General features: G+C 40.1%; 1 protein-coding gene and 1 pseudogene across 2 annotated transcripts in view; one reads left to right on the forward strand and one right to left on the reverse strand.

The window, feature by feature from the left end:
- Positions 1-273: 273 nt before the first annotated feature.
- The window catches only part of MMAA (metabolism of cobalamin associated A), a 44,111-nt gene continuing 22,586 nt past the window's right edge, over positions 274-21,798 (forward strand). For both annotated transcript variants that reach the window (XM_054485803.2, XM_054485804.2), the window contains exon 1: positions 274-3,731. The gene's annotated coding sequence lies outside the window, so the exon portion shown is untranslated. The remainder of the gene's footprint in view (positions 3,732-21,798) is intronic.
- On the reverse strand, positions 8,442-10,315 carry LOC129035432 (nuclear receptor coactivator 4-like; annotated as a pseudogene).

The raw sequence follows: 21,798 nt of genomic DNA on the forward strand, positions 1-21,798 counted from the left end.
CTGTATTAGTGAGTAATATTAGTTCGTTTTTTTTCCTCTAATGTCTGTGAGATTTTTCCGAAGGTTCTGCTGTTATTCCTTCCTCCTCTATTCTCTGAGTTTACATAAAATTGACATTGTGTGTTCTTCAAATGCTGGATAGAATTCACTAACGTGGATGGTTTTCTTTGTATTTTTAAATTATGAATTCGAATTCTGTAACAGATGTACAAATACTCAAATTTTCTATTTATTCTTCAGTGTTTTGATAAGTTTTTTTTTTTTTTTCCAAAAAACTTTGTTTCTTGAGACAGAGTCTCGCTGTCATCCAGGCTGGAGTGCAGTGGTGCAATCTCAACTCACTACAACTTCTGCCTCCTAGGTTCAAGTGATTCTCCTGCCTCAGCCTACCAAGTAGCTGGGATTACAGGTGCGTGCCACCATGCCCAGCTAATTTTTGTATTTTTGGAGAGATGGGGTTTCTCCAAGTTGGCATGGCTGGTCTCAAACTCCTGACCTCAAGTGATCCACCCGCCTCGGCTTCCCAAAGTGCTGGGATTACAGGCGTGAGCCACCATGCCCGGCCCCCAAAACTTTTTATTCTAAGTTATCAGATTTTATTGGTATAAATTTGTTTATAATATTATTTTTTTATGGTTTTAATTAGAATTTTTCAATCTCAGCACTATCGACATTGGAGGCCAGCAAATAGCTGTGGGGGACTGTCCTGTACATTGCAGAATATTCAGCTGTTTCCCTGACCTCTGCCTTCTGACAGCAGACTCTCCAACTGTGACAACCAAAAATGTCTCTGGACATTGCCAAATGTTCCCTGGGGGCAAAAAACCCTCTGGTTGAGACCCATGTTTTAATGTCTGTAGAATCTTTAGTGTTCTTTCATTCCAGATACTAGTAATTTGTCTATTTTTAAAATGAGTTTTTCTAGAGTTTTGCAGGCTGTACAAAAGAAGACTATGCACTGGACTTGGCCTGTAGACCACAGTTTGCTGATCCTGACTTAGATCACTGATTTTTTTTCTTCTTGTCTAATAAAAGCATGAAAAAACTACAAATTTCCCTCTGAGAATACTTCGGTTGTATTTCATAAACTTTGAAATGTTGTATTGATAGTTATTAGCCAGTTAATGGTTATGGAGAGTGTTTATGAAGGTAACATGAGCTTGACTGTTATTCCAACAAAAGAGCTTACAAATAGACTTTTGGTTCTGTGAGAGATGAGTAATGAAGAATAAGTACTTTCCCAACTAGTTGATAAATTAACATAAACATCCATAATCTGGCAACAATATTCTTTTGGCTCCTATCCCTAAAAAAAGCCAGTCTGCAACATCCAAAACATTTACCAAGACGAAGAAATTGCAATGATTTTCTTGTTACGTTATGGAGTATTAATTTGCTGCCACCTGCTGGGAGGCAGAAATGGGTTTCCAGCATTGCTAGCTACAATTTGTCCTCAACTATTTATTTTGAAATTTTCAAATCTATAGACGAATTAAAAGAACATTCATATACTATTCACCTGAAACTACAAACCGTTTTTGTTGTTGTTGTTGTTTTGTTGAGACTGGAGTCTCTGTCGCCAGGCTGGAGTGCAGTGGTGCAATCTCGACTCACTGCAACCTCTGCCTCCCGGGTTCAAGCGATTCTCCTGCCTCAGCCTCCGGAGTAGCTAGGACTTACAGGCACGGGCCACCACACCCAGCTCATTTTTGTATTTTTAGTAGACATAGGGTTTCACCACGTTGGCCAGGATGGTTTCAATCTCTTGACCTCGTGATCCACCCGCCTCGGCGTCCCAAAGTGCTGGGATTACAGGCGTGAACCACTGCGCCCGGCCCAGGTTCACATTTTTTAAATCCTTTAGGCTATCTAGTGACAGCTGTCTTTAATGTAGATCGGTCCTCCTGCCTTTTTTTTCTTGTCTTCCTTATTAACCTTATTGCAAAGTCCAAACAAATCACATTCAGAATTTATCTGAGTGTTTCCTCACAATCAGATTCAGGTTAAACATTTTTGGCAAGAGCGCTACAAAGGTGTATTTCCCATAGCCTCATAATGACAGGTTCATATTTTCGCCAGTATTGGTGATGCTAGCAATTTTTTTCCCATGAAGCATCTATTAACATTTTGCAAGAGACTAATGTTCCATGGAAATGTGTTCCCTAAGCTGTACTGTTTAGAAAACTTCTGAATAAAAAAGTGACATGCATGAAAGTGTTTTAGAGTTTATAGAATGAAAACCAGGTAAGGATTAACTCAATTTTAAAACTAACAAACTTCTTCACTTCTAAGGTAGCACAAACTGAGCTTTCATGAAACGTAACCCTTACCAAAACAATTGTTCAGATGAGCAACGCCAAGTTTAAAGAAACGAAGTAAACCGTCTCAAGAACTCTCATTCTGTTTGTGTTCAATAGGCTGAGATTTGAAAGGTCTGATTCTATGTTCTTTCCACTAGATCCTGGGCTTCATTTAGACTTGTGCTTAATTTTCTGTCATTGGCTATTGAGTCTACAATCACTCTTTGGAGTAAAAGTGGTAGTCTTTTGGTCCAAATAGTAATAATGAAAATGGTGAGACCAGTAATTCATTTTTTATTATTCTGTATTCAGTAAGAATCAACCTGTATCAAATAACTGAAAAGGCCTGAAGCCTCCCAAATGCATATCATTACACAAATTCTGTGTGAGGACTGACATCTTGGTTTCATATACTAATTATACTCCATGGCCCCCATTTATAACCATATCTACTCGTCATAATTTGATCCTGGCTACTGCCGATGGATGCTATCTTTATCACATTATAGCAAACATTTGGGTGATTAAGTTTTTCTCAAAAATTCTAGATTAGCATACAACGGCTTTACTACTTATACGTCATCTAAGACGTTTTTAAAAAATTAGTTACCACTCCGCCCACGCAGTGAGGTAGCAAACATTATGCCTGTTTATTTTCATCTCCATTTCAGGCTTGCGCGCCTTTCCCCCCTCGGGACTTCCCAAAGACATCCCTGCAGCAGTGAGCCCGAGTCCTGGCTTTGGGTGCATGTTAAGAAACATTAATCAAAATGAATTGGGTGCCTTTTAAGAGAAAAAAATTGTGGGTCCTTCAGCCTTTAAAAACCATGCCATGGTTTAAAAACTTAAAACTATATTTCGGCCGAACGCTGAGCATTTCTTCAAATCACTTTGAGAAGCTTGAGTGTCTTTAATTTCACCGGTCTGTCAAACGTAACGCGTCTCTCCCTCACCCCACATTTTAAGTTTCCAAGGAGCGGAAGAAGGGCCTCCGTGGGTCCCGGCCGCCGCAGGCTGCCGGGGGTGAGGGCAGGACTCGGCCTCCGTCCGACTCGAGGGTGTCGCGAAGGCCAGGAAGAAACGAAAGTTACCCTCGAACTTCGGAGGCGAAAGATTCCATGTGGACCTTAAAAAGGTCAAAACCTAGCCCAAAGGCCGTAAACCGCCCTCCGCTCCCCTTCCCCGCCAGAGAACTTCCCAGCGCAGAGCTTTCGCAGCCTGCCGCAGGCCAGGAGACCTTCACGCTCACTCCCTCTCCGCCACACGCCGGAACTGCGCGGCCACGTCCACAGGGACCTTCGCCACGCACTGCGCCGCCACCCGGCCCCAGGAGAGCCCCGGGCCCCACACGCCCACAGTCGGCGCTGCGCCTGCGTGGGAGGATCCGGCGGAAGGGGCGGGGTCAGGTGGCACTTCCGTGACTTCGGGCGGGTGAGTATGGGGAGTGCGCGCGGCGTCCGGGAGTCGGGACCGGGCTCCCGCCTAGGTCCGCCCTCCCGCCTGGGGGGCCAGCGCGGTCCTCCGGGGCGCCCCCTGGAGGATTTGGGGTAGGGGAAGGAAAAGGAGAGTATTATCGAATATTCTCCTAATATTGATGTTAGAGGTGCGGATATGTGTGGACAGGCAGGAGTTGGCAAGTGGGTTCAAATGGAAGGTTTAACAAAGAAAGGTCCTGTACGTAAACAGTGTTTTAAAATTCTCATCTTGGTTAGGTTTCTCAGGTTATCTTTGAGCCACAGCAAGGCAGCTTTGTTAAGGTGGCTCATCCCTTGTCGCTGCCAAACCCGGTAAATGGTTAACCTGAGGCCGCGTCAGAGAAAGCCACTGTGACTCCTACCAAAGAGTGAAATTGAAACTCTTTTCCGGGAAATAAAATCCAGGATGTAAAAGTTGGATTCAAACTAAAAGTTACAAACGGTATCTAGGTTCTGTCACATGCTGTGCCGGGCAGGGGCTAAATCTCTTTCAGCAGAGGGCATGCTGTCTTCATATGTATTTCTCATTAGAAAATGAAAGACGACCTAAACCAAAATACTATAAAAATTTTTTATTATCTGTCTTAAGAGTTGTACCCTAATCCATATGTTTGGAAAACGTGAACTAATAAAACTTTATCAACTTGGTAGAAAGCCAAAAGTTTCCAGAAAAACTGTGTGGATTATTCAGCGTTTTGCGGTTGTCTACAATGTTCAGAATATTCTTTTAGAATAATTTTGCACTAAATACCGGTTTGTGTTCAGGGTAACAAGAGGTTTTTAAAAAGTCAAAGACAAGGACGGGTATTTTAAGGGCTGTATTCTATTAGGAGAGACAAAACAAGCATGAAAAGTTACGTAACCATAAGAAATGTAAATCACCTTTTGAGAATTTGAAGATGTCAAAAGAAAACCTTTATTTAGAATGAAACGTTTACCATTTAGCTGATTGTTGCCATGTGGGAATGGGGGTCTCTCAAACGCAGATCCGATTTTCTCCAACACAGGCCAAAGATCTGTATTTTTACGTAATTTTTCTTGATTTTTAATGTTACTTGCAACCAATTTAGTTAACACACACCTTCTGTTGATGGGCCAGGTGCAACTAGTTTGTGACCTCTGCAGATTTTCACCTTAGTACAGTCCTACACTTACACAATGGTTCAGTTAAAGATTTTTTGACTTTACAGTGGGTTTATCCAGACACAGACCCGATTGTAAGATGAAGACTCTTTGTATTCAGAAATAATTGGAATTAGAGGTCAGAAAAAGTCCTAGAGACTGGAATGGTCAGGAAAGATTTTAAACTGGGGTAGTATAGGAGAGATATCATAGAGGGGGAAGGACGTAAAAGATGAGTTAAATCTTGGGGTTGGGAAAGTGGCAGGTTTGGAAGATAGTAAACTCTTCTTAGAGGAATTTTGGAAAGGCAAGCGCAAGAGGTGCTGCTGGCCTGGGGACTACACTTTGAGAACCACTGTCCTAGGGTACAGTGAACTTTTGGAGGAATTTGAATAGGAGGGTAAGGAGATCACATTCACCTTTCAGAATGAGTCTTGCTGTGAAGTCTGAAAGGAGGACTGAGGAGGGAGAGAGAAAAGAGGAACGTTTCTTAGAGGTGATTAACACCTGCTTGATGCCAGCCGGGCTCTCTCATGCATACTCATTCATACTCACCATGACCTTAATACGTAGATCTTAATGTTTTCATTTTGTAAGTGAAGGAACTTTGAGAATATGAGAAATTACCCAGGTTCCATAGTTGGTCTCAGAGCTTCCTAGTTCAAGTCTAGATTTGAAATAGGGTGGTAGCAGTGGGAATCAAAACATTTAATGGTGATGGAATTTAGAAAAATAGAGACTTCTCAAGCACATTTAAGCCTAAAAGTAGAAACTGGGAAATCTGAATCTTACTGGAAAAGTGATAAAAAGTAAAGTGGACAGAGAACTTTAGAGAATCCCTTCATGAATTCGGTATTCATTCTTTATTACTTTTAACTCATGATGACCTATTTAAAACCTATTTAAAAGTTGCTTATTTAAGAAGTCATCCTGCTCTACAAAAATTTCCTGAAATTATTTGAAAAAGAGAAAATAAAGCCTTCTGTGGTGAGGGGGTGGAATATGGTAAACAGATTAATGGCATTTGACAGCTTATCTTCAAATCAAAAGCGATTAGCATTGAGAAATGGAAACACTTGGTACAACACTGCATTGCCTGTACGAATTGTGCTGTGCTGCAGACGCTGATCTACTGTATTGATTTTGGAAATTCTGTATGCTTTTTCTTGCCAGAGTAGTTATTGAAATTGAGAATATTCATTGGATCAATTTCAAGATAAATATCCCAAGTCAGACTGGCTGCTGCTGAGCAAATTTTTAATGAAGGAAAATATCCATATATGGAAATCAGTTTAAAAAGAAAGTCCTTAAAATATATTACTGTAAAATCTAGAAAAAAAATGTACATTTTAAAAACATCAATTAACTGAGTAATCAGTGTAGTGGAGTTATTGACCCATGCAGAATTATGGCATACATTCATTAATTCTGTGAGCAAATAATTGTGCTATAAATACAAAGATAACTGATATGGTTTGGCTGTGTCTCTACCCAAATCTCATCTTGAATTGTAACTCCCACAATCCCCATGTGTCATGGGAGGAGCCTGGTGGGAGGTGATTGAATTATGGGGACAGGTCTTTCCTGTGCTGTTCTCATGATAGTGAATGAGTCTTATGAAATCTGTTGGTTTTAAAAATGGGAGTTTCCCTGCACAAACTCTCTCTTTGCTTGCTGCCATCCATGTAAGACATGACTTGCTCCTCCTTGCCTTCCGCCATGATTGTGAGGCTTCCTCAGCCACATAGAACTGTAAGTCCATTAAACCCTTTTTCCTGTATAAATTACCCAGTCTCGGGTATGTCTTTATCAGCAGCCTGAAATCAGACTAATACACTAGATATGGCCTACTTTTGAGATATCTTACTGAATCTTGTAAAGCTGGGGAATTTCTCTTGTATTTTGGTAGTGCTTAGCTTACAAATTGTAGGATGAAGCCATATTCTCAGGAATCATGAAAATTAATTGAAACATTTTGATTTGATTATTATTATTTTATGGCTGTTATGCTTTTAATGGAGGCAGGTACAAAATTCATCAATGCAAAATAATGTTTTACATACTCATTAACATAGTGATTAACGTAAATTATATTTGACAATGTAAAATACAGTGTGTTTGGCCTCAAAAAAGAAACTACAGAGTTAGGTGCAACTTAAGTTAATGGAAAGGCTTCTTACATTGTTTTTTGCCCACCACCATTATTATAATAGTTCTATATGATGTCTGGGGAGGGAATTAAAAAATAATACAAAGCTCTTTCAGCTGTGGTTCAGAGAACTCTAGTGAAGCTGTATGGCAATGACACTGTGGGACCATGAAGTTTCCCCAGAAGTTTTCAATAAAAGGCAGTTAAGAAGCTTAATAGTTTCAAAGTCTGGAAAGCAGCAAATATATCTTAGAGAATTTAAAAACAGTATAAACCCCACTTCTCTCCTACAGAGACATTTTAAAGCATGGACATAACTTTAAGGAGATTGAGAAAACATCAGTAGTTTTCATAAAGCTTCAATGAACACCCCAAGGCACAAGTGTTGAAAATGGCGTGTTCACTAAAATGTCACTTTTGGAGGTACAGGTATACTATACTTACAGTGAGAGGACGACTTTATCCCTAGTTAAAAGCACCAGGTGTCAAGCTCCGCTTCCATTACCCAGGATGCACCAATAATCCCTATGATAGTGAATGGTTCAAGTACTATACTACATTTCCAACATGTCTTTTGCCTATTTGCTTAGTCGGTACTAGGGTTCTTTTGAACCCCGCAGGTGTGTAGAATATTTTAAAAGGCTAGAACTACCTCAAAAATAGTCTTGAAATAATACTGAGCCCTTCTAAAAGAGCTCACTGGATATTTTAATAACATTTACAGAAAGAAAGAAAGACAAAATTTGCAGTAGCTGAGTTTCTTTCAAGTGAAGAATAATTTAGAACATGTAGTCTAAAATGTTTGGTAATTAATGTCAAAAGTTGCCAAGATTATTAATATATATTTTGGTAATCACTATTGGCCAGGTTAATTTTTTGTGCAAAATACACTGTATATTAATAGAATAGGAAAATCATTATTTCAGACCACTAACAGAAGAAAACCCACAGCTAGAGAAGCATCTATAGGGCAATTAAATGTTAGGGCAGTTTACTAGCTTTAGAATACATTAATACACTTTGATTACAGAAATATTTCATTTTTAAAACTTGAGTGTTTTAATGTACTTTTAGTAATGACCCGATCTAAGGAGCCTTGGAGGCTTGTGAAAAAGACATATCCATAAAGATGCTGCATTTCTGGTGTGGGGGTGAATTAACACTTCTATAAGAAGGAAGGAACTGAATCAGCTCAGCATCAATAAACAACATTTTTCTTTTAAACAGTAACTCATAATCTGATGACTCACTTCGCTTTACTAGTTCAAAATTAGGCAGGACAAGAACTAAGCAAACTGGTCAGACCCAGAAACACAATGATTTGGCAAGCCACAGTCACTCAGCTCATGATGTGTGATAATCAGCAGAAAGGCTGCTCAACTCTTGTCCATTCCTTCACATCTGTAGAGGAGTTCGATATAACCACTTCTTTTTATCAACTTTAAGCTGCGTACAGGCAAAGAGATCACAAACTGCAGGGAGGCCATAATGGTCTGGGGGGAAGTTATATTCCTCCTGTAGAGGTGAATTAAGTAATACTTCCTAGGCCTTCTTTCGAAGCAGCCACTTGTCTTCTCCAGAGGATAGCTGACTGAGGTTGCCTATCTTCTTTCCGAACAGGACCCAGTCAGCTGTGTTAAAGGAACACCAGGAAGTGCTCATGGGGCTTTTTAGCTTTTGTTTGCCAGCTTTGTCTTCAGTATTAGGCACTTTCTTAGGACTTACTTCTTGTATGGGGGCCTGATAAGGTGCTGTTCTTTATGACTTGGAAGGAATCAACAATTCTAGAAGGAACCAGCAATTCTAGAAGAAACCATTGACTTTGGTGCTTTAGTTCTATTACTTCTTTACTAGAAGGACAGAGCCACATATTCAGGGAATCTTTATGTTTCTCAGGCTCAGGTTTGGGTTCCATGGGCATCCTATTTTTATCCTTTCCTTCTTTGTTCAGAAGCCACTTATACAGAGCCTTCTCCTCACAATTCTCATCATACATGCACTCTGCAAAGCTTGTGCAGGGCTCATTAGCTCTGCACACCTCCTCTACCTTTCATGGGTCCTGATGGTTCTGGACAAGCCAATCCTCTGTAACCATGCTGGGGGTGTACAATGGTTTCTTGGCCCCCAAGTGGTCATGCAGGCACTTCAGATTGCCCACGTTTTCCAACTCCATACCTTTGGACTGGTTTCCCTGACAGTTGGTACAGGAGTCAGTCTTGACAAACCAATCATTCACATTATAGGACTGGAACAAGAGCTTAAACTTCTCACTGGTTTCATGACTACCATTCTCGGGCTTCCTCAGCTTATGGGATTCCTGGGGAGTCACTAGCCAATCTGATAGGTTCATCTCATCTTGATCAGGAAGCTCTAGATCTTCAACCTTTTCCATTTCAATGGAGAAAGAACTAGCAGTGGAATGGCTGTTACACTTTTGATAACTTGGTTTTTCAGGAACTTCCTGTTGCTGACTCTTGAGGAGCAAGTTCTCTAAGCCCTTTAGGTTTCCCCAGACATTACTAAAGAAATTGCAGGCTCTGGAAGAAGTCTGACTATTCTCCAAGGTCTGCTTTTTGGTGAGCCAGTCCTGGGGGTTGGTGCTGGGTATGTAAGGAGCCTAATGACCACTGGCAGGTTTGCTTCCAAGGAGCCATTTGCTGAGAGGGATAGCTGCAATACTGGATGCTGACTTCTGCTCTGGCATTGGGATATAGCCTCTCCTCCAGGAAGGGCCCGATATTTGATGAACTAGCATAAGCCATCAAATGCTCAGGAATTTGAATTGTTTTGAGACACCTAAATGTGGTGATGGTCTGGCACAGAGCAGTTGTGTCAGCTTCAAAGAGTAGGACATTTGAATCTTCATACTTAAGGGTCAAACTGCCCAGTCTCTCCAGGCACACAGATTCTTGATTGGCTAGATCTTTGTTTTGGGTACACTCCAGTTGATGAATAAGGCAATTGAACTGGCCTGATAACCAGTAGGGCTGCTGAGCCTGCTGTTGAAGTGTCTCCTCTTTAAGCTGATAGATGAGGTCCACCTGTTCATTTAGTCACACCTCATGGCTTCTAAGACGTTCCAGGTGATGGGTTATGCAACTGTGAATCTGAGCTTTGACCTCTCGCAAGTTATCTTTAATTTGCTGTTCAGCCTGGAGAACTCCACCAATAGCAAACTCCAAGTCCCTCCATGCATCACTACCCCTCAAAAGGGATTGTCTATTACTGGAGCTGCCACTCTGGTCTTGGAAGGTATTCATTCTGCTCACAGCTCCAGGTCCGAGTGCCTCTCTGGGCAATCCGAGGGGACCTTGGGTGGACTGAGACATGGCCCCACAAAAACCTAGGGCCCAAAGCTGATTCGATTATTGATCTAGTTCTTTGATTTCTTCCTATGAGAAAGCAGGAAAAGATGCTGAGTTACATGAGCAGGTAGGAAATAATCCTTCTCTCTACTTACATAATTTTGCCATTTTAGTGGAATTAGTCTGTTCTGCCTGTGACAGTATATAAAGGTAGAAAGCTGCTCATACAAGGCTGAGTTATATTGGCTCTTAAAAAATTTATGGGCTGCTTTAAAATCTGGTTGATTGGATAAATTCATGGGGTTAAATATATTATGAACTTAGTTATCAGGAGTGAATTATTGTCTGTGGAGCAGAAAACATTTTAAAATGTGGTCTGTTCTGTCACCTAACACATCGAGATCTCCTACTGATAAAAACTTAGCACAGGAAATAGAAACTAATTTTTCATTTTGGCCTAAGCAAAAAATAAATAAATAAAAAGATAAATAGCCAGCCATAATCAGGCGTATTCAGATATACAGGATTATTTTATTTTCTCTAGAGTCGACACCATATAAATCTGGATTTGTGAAATCCATAGTTTTTTCCAGGTTCTGCCACTAGTTCTGAGGCCTTGGTGAATCAGCCTTATGCTGTTGAGCCTCACCTTTAAAATAGGATGTCATCCACTGTAAGATTGTTGTGAGGATTAGCTGAAAAAATGCGTGCACGATGCCTCACACATGATAAACACTCAGTAGAAGGTAGCAGCTGCTGCTTGCCATTCAGATGCTCCAAAGAGTTGGGGGGAAGCAAGAAAATTAGTCCCCTGGGAAGAAGTTTGAGGCTGTCAAATCCAGAATTACATACATCTGGATAGCTTTTTGGTTTTGGCAAAAGAACTGGAGTAAGATGGTATCATCCTTTTTCTCGTTCTTTCTTTTCACTTAAAGTCCTTTTAAGATTTGTATTGGCATCAGAAGGCAGAGTACTGTAATCCTAATTATGATAAAACCTGCAGTATAAATCATAAGCTTATCAGACAGTTGGTGTGGATTTTCTGAGAAAGATTGCAATTAAATTGTTATAAGAAACCACTGTTTTAAATGTTAAAGCAATCTAGAATATTTAGAGAATATTTGCTTACATTATTATAAATGGACATAATTTCATGTAGTAAAGCTTTTGTTACTGAGTTTTGATTCCTTGCAAGCTTATCTTACCGTTTTTCTGTTTGGAAGGTTGGTTGCTTGTCAAAGATGCCTTGATTCAAAACAGGAAACTTAGAAGCCAAAATGTTTTAGTAAAGGTCCTTCAGTCACACAGGTTAAGATTGTTACCCAAACTTTTCTTTATAGTTTAGTAGATTAACATAGAGTAGATGGACTATATATTCATGAACCTAAAAAAAAAATTGGAAGGTTACTGTGTGCCAGGCACTGTGATAGTTTCTGAGGAAATATGCCCTTTTTCTGGGAGAATCAGTTGAGTTGAGCAGTGAGAATTGGTAAGGAGCGGTCTATAAATAGATAAATTAGAAAACAAGAAGACAAATACTATTTTTGAGATGGGAACAAAAGACTGTGGAGCATTGAATAGAACATTTAACTGCCTGGAGACGGTGGGGGAAGATGTATCTCTGAGGAGGTGCTATTTGAACTGAGTAGGCATTTGTCAGCAAAAATGTGAAGGATATGCACTGCAGACACCTAATTTTTATTATAGCATATATATAGTTTAAAAAAATCTACCATGCTCAAAAATGGTTACTATCTCATATATATCATATTATTTCAGACTACTTTTGAACTTCAAATTTAACATGATTCTGATAAAATATCTGTGCATGGAAGAAACGGTAAAATGTGATTATTGCTTATTTCACCTTGCACATAATTCTTTTTACTAAATTTTTTTAGTATATATGCTGGCTTTATGTCTAATTTAGAAACTGACATATAAATGCATTGAATGTAACACTGATAGTCACAATAACTGGTAAAATTAAGGATTCATCAAATTTGACTCTGATGTTAGGAAGAAATCTAAATGCAAAAGGAAGCAAGTTACAGGTTATGGCAAAGGTAATAATTAAATCATGAGTAGTTATTAGGCATTTCTTATTAAATTTTAAAAATTCTGAATTTTATCTTTTAAAAAAGATTTTTTTGGTTACTTTTTCTTACCATAGAACTGTATTAGTTTCCTATGGCTCCAGTAACAGATTACCACAAACTTAGTGTCTTAACACAAATTTATTATCTTACAGTTCTATTGGTCAGAAGTCTGACACTGGTCTCACGAGGGTAAAATCAAGGTGTCAGTAGATCTTTGTTCCATCCTGGAGGATCTAGAAGAGAATCAGTTTCCTTGCCTTTACCATCTTCTATACATTGTCCTCATTCCTTGGTTCATGGCCCTTTTACTTCAACTTCAAAGACCTGAAGAGTGGATTGAATCCTCACATGATGTCACTCTGCTATTCATTTCTACCTCCCACTTTCATATTAGAGGACATTGGTGATTACATTGGGTCCACCTGGATAATCTAAGATAATCTTTTTACCTTGTCAGCTGATTAGCAACTTTAGTTCCATCTGCAACTTTAATTCCCTATTTGCCATATAACATAACATATGCATAGGTTCCAGGGACTCGGACATGGACATGTTTGGGAGGCCATTATTCTGCCTATCATAGTAACATATGCTGTTTTTAAAAAAACAGAAATATATGGTCAGCCAAAAAACAACATAAAAGCACCATAATACCACTCCTCTGTAGATGAAGTTATATACACATCGATATATATAGTTATTCTGTGTGTGTGTGTATGTGTATGGGGAGGGTGTCAATGTGTGTTTAACATTTTTGAAAAAGGTGTCACACTTCCTCTTAATCTTGAATCCTTTTTTAGTAATCTGGTCTCGTGGATTTAAATGACATGTAAACATTGAAGGAATGTTGAATTTTATCAGATGCTTTTTCAGCGTCAATTGAAATGCGCATATGGTTTTTGCCTTCCATTCCGTTGATATGATGTATCACATTGATTGATTTGTATATATATATTTTTTGTTTGTTTGTTTGTTTGTTTTTTGAGACAGAGTCTCGCTGTCGCCCAGGCTGGAGTGCAGTGGCACGATCTCAGCTCACTGCAAGCTCCCCCTCCTGGGTTCACGCCTTTCTCCTGCCTCAGCCTCCCGAGTAGCTGGGACTACAGGCGCCCACCACCACGCCTGGCTAATTTTTTGTATTTTTAGTAGAGACAGGGTTTCACCGTGTTAGCCAGGATGGGATTTGTATATGTTGAACCACCCTTGTACCCCAGGGTACATGGTCATGATTAATGATCTTTTTAATGTATTGTTGAATTCAGTTTGCTAGTATTTTATTGAGGACTTTTGCCTCAATAGTTATCAAAATTCATTGTATAAGGCCAGTATTATTCTGATACCAAAACTAATGACATACCAAAAAAAAAAGAATACTAGAGGTATTCTTTTTTATTTAGTATTCAAAAGAATATTAGCCTTGTATTAGTTCGTTTTCATGTTGCTGACAAAGACATACCTGAGACTGAGCAATTTTAAAAAGAAAGAGGTTTAATTGGACTTACAGTTCCACATGGCTGGGGAGGCTTCACAGTCATGGCAGAAGGCAAGAAGGAGCAAGTCCCATCTTACGTGGATGGTGGCAGGCAGAAAGAGAACTTGTGCAGGGAGACTCCTGTTTTTAAAACCATCAGATCTTGTGAGACTCATTCACTATCAGGAGAACGGCACAGGAAAGACCCACCCCCATAATTCAGTCATTTCCCACTGGGTGCCTCCCGTAATATGTGGGAATTATGGGAGCTACAAGGTGAGATTTGGGTGGGGGCACAGAGCCACACCATATCAAGCCTCTAGGTACTTTTTTTTTGGAATGTCTTTGGTTTGGGTATCAGAGTAATACTGGCCTCATATAATGAATTTGGAAATACTCCCTTTTCCTCTGTTTTTCAGAATAGTTTCAGTAAGATTGGTATTAGTTCTTTAAATGTTTGATAGAATTCAGCAGTGAAGCCATCAGGTCCTAGGCTTTTCTCTATTAGACTTTTTATTACAGCTTCAATTTCATTACTTGTTATTGGTATGTTCAGGTTTTTGATTTCTTCATTGTTCAATGTTGGTAGGTTATATATGTCTAGGAATTTATCCATTTCTTCTAGATGTTTTCAATTTATTGGCATATACTTGCTCATAATAAGCACTAAGGAGACTTTGGATTTCTGCAGTGTCAGTTGTAATGTCTCCTTTTTCATCTCTGCTTTTATTTATTTGGATCATCTGTCTTTTTTCCTTAGTTTAGCTTGCTCTTGATTTTCTAGTTCTTTAAGATGCATTGTTTAGGCCGGGTGCGGTGGCTAACACCTGTAATTCCAGCACTTTGGGAGGCTGAGGTGGGTGGATCACGTGAGGTCGGGAGTTTGACACCAGACTGACCAACATGGAGAAATCCTATCTCTACTAAAAAAACAAAATTAGCCAGGCGTGGCGGCACATGTCTGTAATCCCAGCTACTTGGGAGGCTGAGGCAGCAGAATCGCTTGAACCCGGGAGGCGGAGGTTGTGGTGAGCCGAGATTGCACCATTGCACTCCAGCCTGGGCAACAAGAGCAAAACTCCGTCTCCAAAAAAAAAAAGATGCATTGTTTATTTGAAGTTTTTCTTCTTTTTTAATGTAGGCACGTATAGCTATAAACTTGCCTCTTAGTACTGCTTTTGCTGTATCCCATAGGTTTTGGTATGATGTGTTTCCATTATTATTTGTTTCAAGACAGTTTTCAATGTCCTTAATTTCTTCATTGACCCAGTGTTCATTCAGGAACATATTGTTTAATTTCCATATATTTGTATAGTTTCCACTATTCCTCTTGTTATTGATTTCTAGTTTTATTCCAATGTGGTTAGAGAAGATGTTTGATCTTATTTCAGTTTTTTGAATGTTTCAGGACTTGTTTTGTGAGCTAACATGTAGTCTATTCTTGAGAATGATCCATGTACCAAAGAGAAGAATGTGTTTTCCACAGCCATTGGATGAAATGTTCTGTAAATACCTATTAGGTCCATTTGGTCTGTAGTGCAGATTAAGTCCAATGTTTTGTTATTAATTTTTTGTCTGCAAGATATGTCCAATACTGAAAGTGGGGTGTTGAAGTCTCCAGCTATTATTGTATTGGGTTCTATCTCTCTATCTCTAATAATATTTGCTTTGTATATCTGGGTGCTCCAAGGTTGGGTGCATGTAGATTTAAAATTGTTATATACTCTTGCTGAATTGACTGCTTTATCACTATCTGGTGACCCTCCTTGTCTCTTCTTACAGTTTTTGTCTTGAAATCTATTTGTCTGATACAATTTTAACTACTCCTGTTCTTTTTTGGTTTCCATTGGCATGGAATAACTTTTTCCATGCCTTTATTTTCAGTCTGTGTTTGTCTTTATAAGTGAAGTGGGCTTCCTATAGGCAACAGATCATTGGGTCTTTTATTTTTTTTATCCATTCCACCACTCTATGTTTTTTGACTGGGGGGTTTAATCAATTTACATTGAATGTTATTATTAATAAGTAAACACTTATTCTTGCCATTTTGTTATTTGTTTTCTGGTCTTCACTTCTTTCTTTCCTGTCTTCATTTTAGTGAAGGTGATTTTCTCTGCTGATATGATTTAGTTTCTTGCTTTTTATTTTTTGTGTATCTGTTGTATATTTTTTGGTTTGAGATTACTGTAAGACTTGCTATCTTATCTTACTATCTTATCACCCATTATTTTAAGCTGATAACAACACTGTTTACATAAACAAGTGAATAGAAAACTAATAAAGACTCTGCCTTACCTTAATCCCTGGCTTTTAAATTTTTTGTTGTTTCTGTTCATATATTACTGTCTTGAAAAGTTATTGTAGTTATTATTTTTGATTGGTTCATTGTTTAGTCTTTATACTTAACAGTAGTTTATACACCACAGGTACAATATCTTTGTTTACTTTCTATTACCAGTGAGTTTGTACCTTCAGATGATTTCTTATTGCTCACTAATGTCCTTTTCTTTCTCGCTGAAGTGTTCTCTTTAGCATTTCTTGTAGGAAAGGTTTGGTGTTGAGAAATTTCTCTGCTTTTGTTTGTCTGGGAAAGTATTTCTCCTTCATGTTTGGAGGATATTTTCACTGGATATACTATTCTAGTGTACATTTGTTTTTTTCCCTTCAGCACTTTAAGTAGGTTATGCCATTCTCTCCTAGCCTATAAAGTTTCCACTGAAAAGCCTGCTTCCAGTCATATTGGAGCTCCATTGTATGTTGTTTGTTTCTTTTTCTTGTGCTGCTTTTAGGATTCATTCTTTATCCTTGACATTTGGGAGTTTGATGATTAAGTGCCTTGAGGTAGTCTTTGGATTAAATCTGCTTGGTGATCTGTAACCTTCTTGTACTTGACTATTGATATCTTTCCCTATGTTTGGGAAGTTCTCTGTTATTTCTTTGAATAAACTTTTTACCCATCTGTTTCTCTACTTCCTCTTTTCCTCTTTAAGGCCAATAGCTCTTAGATTTGCCCTTTTGAGGCTATTTTCTAAATCCTGGAGGCATGCTTCATTGTTTTTTATTCTTTTCTCTTTTGTCTTCCCTCACTGTGTATTTTCAAATAGCCTGTCTTCAGCTCACTAATTCTTTTTTTTTTTTTTTTTTTTTTTGAGACAGGGGTCTTGCTCTGTCACCCAGGCTGGAGTGTAGTGGTGTGATCAGGACTTGCTGCAGCCCCTACGTCCCAAGCTCAAGCAATCCTGTCACCTCAGCCTCCTGAGTAACTGGGACTACAGCCATCACACCCAGCTAATTTTTTTATTTTTTGTAGAGGTGGGGTTTTGCCATGTTGCCCAGCTGGTCTCGAACTGGGTTCAAGGGATCTGTATGCCTTGGCCTCCCAAAGTGCTGAGATTACAGGTATGGGCCATCATGCCTGGCCCAAGCTCACTAATTCTTTCTTCTGCTTGATCAATTCTGTCTTAGGAGACTCTGATGCATTCTTCAGTATGCCAGTTGCATTTAATCTCCTTGTTAAATTTATTTGATAGAATTCTGAATCCTTTCTTGTGGTATCTTGAATTTCTTTTTCTTTTTCTTTTTTTTTTGTTTTCTGAGATGGAGTTTGTTCTGTCACCCAGGCTGGAGTGCAGTGGTGCGATCTCAGCTCACTGCAACCTCTGCCTCCCAGGTTCAAGTGATTCTCTTGTATCAGCCTCCCAAGTAGCTGGGATTACAGTACCCACCACCACACCTGGCTAATTTTTGTGTTTTTAGTAGAGACGGGGTTTCACCATGTTGGCCAGGCTGGTCTCAAACTCCTGACCTCAAGTGATCTGCCCAGCTCGGCCTCCCAAAGTGCTGGGATTACATATGTGAGCTGCCACACTCAGTCGTGTCTTGAATTTCTTTGAGTTTCCTCAAAACAGCTATTTTGAATTCTCTGTCTGAAAGATCACATATCTCTATTTCTCCAGGATTGGTGCCTGGTGCCTTATTTAGTTTATTTGGTGAGGTCATGTTTTCCTGGGTGGTCTTGATACTTACAGATGTTTGTCTGTATCTGGACATTAAGGAGTTAGATATTTATTGGAGTCTTTGTAGTCTGGGCTTGTTTGTACCTGTCCTTCTTGGGAGTGCTTTCCAAATATTTGAAAGGGCTTGGGTGTTCTGATCTAAGCCATATCTGCATTTTGGGGCACCCCAAGCCCAGTAACACTATGGTCCTTGCAGATTCATAGAGGTACTACCTTGGTGATCTTGGATAAGATCCTGAAGAATTCTCTGGATTATCAGGCAGAGACTCTTGTTCTCTTCCCATACTTTCTCCCAAACAGAGTCTCTGTCTGTTTTGAGCCACCTGGAGCTGGGGATAGGGTTATACAAGCAACCCTGTGGTCACCACCACTGTAACTGTACTGGGTCAGACCTGAGTCCAACACAGCACTGGGTTTCACCAAAGGGCCACTGTAACTACCTGACTATCACTTACGTTCACTCAGATTCCTAGGGCTGTACAGTCAGCAAGTGGCAAAGCCAGACAGGCTTATGTCCTTCCTTTGAGGATGGTAAGTTCCCCCAGGCTCCAGGTAAGTCCAGAGATGCCATCCAGGAGTAAAAACCTGGAGTCAAAAACTGGAAATCTACGTGATGCTGTGTTCTACTGTGGCTAAGCTGGTGTTCAGACCACAAGGCAGCATCCTTCCCATTCTTTCCTCCCTTTTCCAAAGGCAGAGGAGCCTCACCCCACGACCTCACTGCCACAGGCCCATGAAGAGTGCTACCAGACTACTGCTGATGCTCCCTTAAGGTCCAGGGGCTCTTTGGTCAGCTTGTGGTGATGCTGGCTGATCAGGGACTTACCCTTCAGGGCAGTGGGCTCCCCTCTGGCCCACGGCAGGTCCAGAAATGCCATCCAAGAGCCAAGTCCTGGAATTGGGGACCCAAAGAGCCCATTTGTTTCTCTACCCCACTGTGGCCAGGCTGGTACCTAACATGCCAGACAAATTCCTCTTTACTTTTCCCTTTGCTTTTCTCAAGCAGGAGGAGTCTTGCCCTGTACCTACTGCAGCTGGGAATGTGCTGAGTCCTACCTGAAGCCAGCAAGTTTCAGAGTCTCACCCGAGGCCCTCTATGTAGTACCTTGGTATTGCTGCTGGGCCCAAGGGCTCTTCAGTCAGCAGGTGATGAATCCTGCTAGGACTGGCTCCTTTTCTTCAATGCAGCAAGTTCCCTTCTGGCCCAGGGTGTGTCTAGAAATGTCGTTCAGGAGCTAGGGCCTGGAAGGGGGACCTCATGACTCTAACTGGTGCCCCATCCTGCTGTGACTGAGGATATCCAAGATGCAAGATAAAGTCCTCCCCGCTCTTCCCTTTCCTTTTCTCAAGCAGAAGGAAGGTGTCTCTTTTGTAGCCATGAGCTATGCAGCCTGGGATTAGGAAAGGAGTGATGCCAACACTCCTTTTGCTGCTCCAGCTGGTGTCTCACTGGGTTGTGTTCCCCCTCCCCGAAACCCCCTAGTCCACTGGCTCTGGGCTCAGTTCAACCCTAGGACTTGCCTGGGAGTTGCAGTCCTTGTGGCCTAGACTGCCATTAAAGTTTAATTGAGACACTAGAGCGCTTTAACCCACAGTGGCTAGGCTTCTGTGAGCTCAGGAAACTCAAGTTTCAAGCTCTGGGAACAGCCATCCCTCTCTGGCTGGTTTAATGGTTAATAGTTCCTTCTGTGTGTGGTGCCAGCTGAGTTTTTCAGTTTTGCTTTCTGCTATAACTGGGCGGCACTGAGTTCGGTGCCTCAAAATTCCTATGTTCTCCCTCTCCCCAGCACACAGAAATGCTCTCTGCATCATGCCACTGCTGCCAGGGAATGGGAGAGGGGTGGTGTTGGGGATTCAAAACAGTTTTTCCTACCTCTTCTGTGCCTCTTTGAGTGATACAAAGTTAAAACCAGGTAGAAAATGATTGGTGAAGCCTTGTATTCTGCTATCCTGCTCCGACCCTGACCACCTCTGTCACTCTTTTTTTGAACACAGCTTGTTTGGTAATAGGAGGTAGTCATGGTAAGACTTGTTAATTAAGGAGCATATTTTAAATAGTTCTAATTTGCTCTTAGACTATATATGACAACATCTTCCCTATGGGACAATAGGACTAGATTTGGTAATAAGAATGTTTTCTATCCTGCAGATTTCCTCTGTCTGTTCTTTGGTTCCTCCTCATGCCACCAGCATCACTGCAACTGAAAATACTTCTTACTCACCTCAGAAGTTGGGCAGAGTTACTAATATCTACTTCCCTTTTAGCCAAAGGACTTCTTTGTTATTTTAATATAATTTATTAAGTAATGCCTGCCATAGAGAGTCAAACAACCTGGGTTTGAATCTTGGCCCTGCCACTGGCTATGACTGTGATCACTTAGCTCTCTCAGTGTTCTTTCCCCCTTCTGTTAAATGAAAATAATAACTGTTGTACTGCCCTCATGGAATTAACTGGAGAATAAAATGAAATAAAATATCTGAAAGTGGCTTGTAGACTCTAATGTGCCAGGCATTTGGGGAATGAAATAAGTTCAGATCAACAGCACCTCTTTTTTTCTTTTTATCTAAGCAATTGCAGTGTGCCAGGCTCCACGTCAAACTCTGAGGATTCTAATAAGATAGGATAGGTCAAGAAGGTCTTAAATTAGGCTTTTCTTTTCCATTCCTTAATACCTTGCCTCAGTCTAGGTCCTCATCATCTCCTTTGGTTCCTTGCTAGGCTTCCTGAACTGGGCTGTTTAAAAGTCTCATCACTCTTGACTTCATGTCACTGCTTCTAGAGTTATCTCTTCAAAAGCAAAGTTGATTATGTCACCTCCATAAAGGTCTCTGTCATTTGTCCACTGCCCACAAGACAAAATTTAATTTCTTGACCTCAGTTTACCTCTGGTCCAGCCTCATCTCCTGTCAGTAGTTCCATATACCTTAGGCTTCTGCCTTAATGAATTTCTTAATTTTCTCTGAGATGACAGGGAAGAGACCAAGTCCCAACTCTGATTTTGCACATTTAAGTCCTCAGACTGGAAAGCCTGCCTCAACCTTCTTCAACATTTTTGTTATTTCAGACTCGGTCTTGACTTCAACTCCTCTATGACTTGAATTCCCCAAGGAGAGTGAGCTCCTGTAATCTTGTCTGTTCCCATGGCACTTTGTTCTTTCTTTGATGTGACGTATTTTATTCTGTGAGCTCTTGAAGTGCTAGGATTAGGTTATTTAAGATCAGATAATTAATGAGGCATTGTACCTAAGAAAGTGTAGCAGGTTGAATGATGGCCTTCAAAAAGATATGTCCACATCCTAATCCCTGGAACCTGTGAATGTGGCCCTATTTGGAAAAAGAGTCTTTGCAATGTAATTAAGTAACTAATTCTGTTACAGTAATTATGGTAATTTGTTACAGCAGCCGTAGGGAACTAATATATTAATAGAAGGTTATGGTATAATGGCTGGAACATAATCAAATACTATTGTCATCACCATCAGTACCATTGCTATAGTAACCATTACTCTTATCACCTATCATGGGACCTGAAAAGTAGTATGTTCTTAGAAAATAGTGGTTGAATAAAAATACAGTTCTTGCCTGTGGGATTCCAGTCTATTGGTAGTGGTAGTGGTGTTGATGAGAATTGTGCTTAAAGGTGGTATTGAAAGAGAGCTTCCAAAGTAGACTCCCTCTTAAAGTTTTGTTTTAAATGTCTTTTTGTGTGTTTGTGTGAAAGGTGACATTAGATCTTTTAAAATTGTTTTTTAGAAACACTTTTATACATTTTAATTGTCCTTTTAGAATAAGGCTAATTTTGTACAAATAGACATTATAATGCCCCTGCGCCCACCGCCCCACAGAGAAAAAGTTGTTGT

This window comes from Pongo pygmaeus, chromosome 3 (assembly GCF_028885625.2).
Source record: "Pongo pygmaeus isolate AG05252 chromosome 3, NHGRI_mPonPyg2-v2.0_pri, whole genome shotgun sequence".
NCBI classification, from domain to species: Eukaryota; Metazoa; Chordata; class Mammalia; order Primates; family Hominidae; genus Pongo; species Pongo pygmaeus.